We start from the raw sequence: 3089 nt of genomic DNA on the forward strand, positions 1-3089 counted from the left end.
AAAAAAGAAATAAGACTTTTTCAACACTGTCAGACTGTGGCAAGGGACAGATCAGTGTATTCAAAGCATTGAGGAGTATTTGAGTGAGACTACTTACACTGTGTCTTTCACTGTAATATTTTTAATTTAAATATTTGTGATTATAATCACTTATTTTACATCAATATATTAACGTGCATATTTTGCTTTTAAAACTTCTCTCTTAAATTCCCAGTGTTGTTAAGCTATGCGTGTCATTTTTGTTCACATTAAGCCAATAAGGCTGCAGATTTGGTCCATTCAGTCTGGCAGACCTGAAGGCTAGAAAATGAGAACCTACCAGTCCCTCCTTGGAGCAATAAGAAGCTTCGAAATATATGTTCCTTTCTAGATTCAACCTGTTCTTCATTATTCCGCAGTAACTTTAAATGGTTTAGTTTTTCTTATTAATGTAATTCAGTTTTTATCATTATTATCTGTGAAAGAAATCACATGTCCTCATCAAGCAGTCATTACTAGAAGTCCTGCTCCTGATTTAACAGTATTTTCCTTTGCTTTTCTCCATTCATATGTGTAACTAAATTGTATGCTATATTTCTCACATTTTTTGAATGAGCATAGAGTGTATTGCAAATTAGTAAAATAAATTTTAAGACATCCTTTCATTTTTCTGTGCTTACATAGAATTAAGTTTCTTTAAATTTGAAGAGTCGCAAATTAAACAGTCTGGATTCTGCACTGTCAGTAGGACAGATGGCTTTACAACATATCTATGCTGACTGTGGGTAGCTGATTACAGTGCACCCTAATATCAACCAACACAATTTATATATTTTTATAAAATGATTTTTCTACATACTTTAAACATCATTAATTGATGCACATCAGGTTCTTCCCCTCCAACTCCAACCCAGGGGAAAGGCACAAACACACTATCATGAATTACACAATGGAGTTTTCCACATTTGAGGAAATCACAGAGGTAGCCCATCCACCATGCAATGGATGAGCCTTGCCCAGGAGAAACCACCTTTGTGATCATGTTATGCCCCCCCAGGTAAATATCATGTGATGTTATTTTATCTGTTATCCTTTTGTCTTTGTTCTCCTATAGCTTCTCACTATCCATTGTTGGGCTGGGGAGACAGTTCAGTAGAATAAGTGCCTGCCTGGCAAACACAGGGTCCTGAATTCAATCCCCAGTACTGCAAATTAATTACTAATTAATTAATTAATTAATTTCCATTGTTGCATGTTCTATTTCCTATCATGGTTTGTATGGGTTTCCTCCTGCTTTTCTTACACTCATTTAATTCACTAATCTCCATGTCAGCACTGTTCTTTAAACTGTGAACATTTTGAAGCCAGGAATTACACTTGTGTCTAAATAGAAATTGCCTACTGTAATGAATACCATGTGATTTTTCTTTACAAACTGTTTAGACAAATGAACTGCCGGGACTGATTTAGTTTTGGAGAACTCTCCATTAAAACAATTCAAAGTATTTCATAAAAACTTATGGTAACACAAGACATCATTTCATTTTACAAATGGTGACGTGGAGAAGAAGATTGATTTGCCCAAAGTTGTACAATAGCTTAGTAGTAAAAAAGAAACTTCTATTTGAAAGAACATACCATCTTGCTAAAATTGATTGAGTCTGAGATAGTGTCAATTGCTGCCTCTTCCATATATGCATTCATGCAAAATATATACTTATTCCAAAGTTATTTCAAGCTCTAGAATTGTGAAAATCTTTCTATTAATACTATTCCACTTTGTAAAATCATTTTTATTATTAATGACACCTAAATTTAGGGCCCATTTGTGGCATGTATCATCTCAGAAACATGTCATTAAGTGATGAATGTGCCTAATTTACTGATTCTTTGCAGGTTTGGAGAGAGTCACCCTGCTCGTATTTGGCAAGAAGGTTTATTAAACTTGGAATATACTAGCGAGGATAAATAACATCTCTATGTGTGCCACTAAAATAATGTGTCCCGTTTGGTAGGAAAGTAAGCTACCATTTTTAGCTTGGACACTTCAATTTGTTTCTGTGTGACAATAAACAGAATATTGAAGAAAGGACTAGGCTGGACATCAGGAGATTTAAACGTTATCCTAGTTTTGCCACTAAATTGTTAGTGTCTTATTTTTTGTCTAGGAATCACAAGTTCATCATCTTTTATGTAAACCATTTAAATAAGTACATAGAGCATGAAAATACTTCATAGGTGATATAAGGCCTGCACTTAATATATACAGTCAATATCTTTCAGAAGACTTAAGGTAACCATGGAAAATAAAAGGGAAGCCTAGTTTTATTTGCATATTCATTTGTTTTCTGAAAGTTTACCTTTAAAATTTGCCATTAATCATAGAGGCAGAAAATAGTACTCCTATTCAAACAGGAGCTAACCTCCAAAAATTTGAAAAGGGAGCTATAAAACTGTGTTCTGTATATTTAAATGATTGAGAAATCATCTTTGGTACACTTGTCTTATGGTGCTTGATGAAAGGACAAACACGAGAAGGATTCAGAGAGGAGGTGGTACTACAGGCAATCCTTACAAAACAAGCAAATTTTTAACTTTATTAATTCATCTATTCTGTTTGTTTAGTATGTGAACATTGGGACAGTGCTGTGAATCAGATAATGTGGTAGCAATTCAGGATATGATGCTGAGCACTATGGCATGTAGATGTCACTACATAGACTCCACGTTCCAGAGTTTTATTTTCTGTGTCATCTGTTTGCTGTGGTCAACCATGATCCAAAAATCTGAAATGGAAGTTTCTAGAAATAAATAACAATATTCCAAATGAATGTCATTTATAATAATCATGTTGCAAGCTTCTTTCACTTTGCCTGAAATGTGAATCATGCCTTTGTCCCATCTAGCTATGGCATGTATGCTACCCACTCATTAGGAATTTACTAACTTTTAAGTTAGCAGTTAGGTCAACTATTACTGTATCACAATACTTATGTAAAAGTCACTAATATTCTATTTAGTAAGGACTTCAAAATACAAGAGTAGTGATGTCAGAAAATCAGTGAGATATGTTAGTGAGAAGATGTTAAGTAATTTGTTTATGCATGTAA

The 3089-nt window shown here is 33.9% G+C and overlaps 1 pseudogene; it reads right to left on the reverse strand.

Annotated features, from left to right (window-relative positions):
* Positions 1-896: 896 nt before the first annotated feature.
* On the reverse strand, positions 897-1044 carry LOC111812703 (annotated as a pseudogene).
* Positions 1045-3089: the final 2045 nt, after the last annotated feature.

The sequence above is a fragment of the Octodon degus genome, unplaced genomic scaffold, assembly GCF_000260255.1.
Source record: "Octodon degus isolate 3935 unplaced genomic scaffold, OctDeg1.0 scaffold00137, whole genome shotgun sequence".
Taxonomy (NCBI): Eukaryota; Metazoa; Chordata; class Mammalia; order Rodentia; family Octodontidae; genus Octodon; species Octodon degus.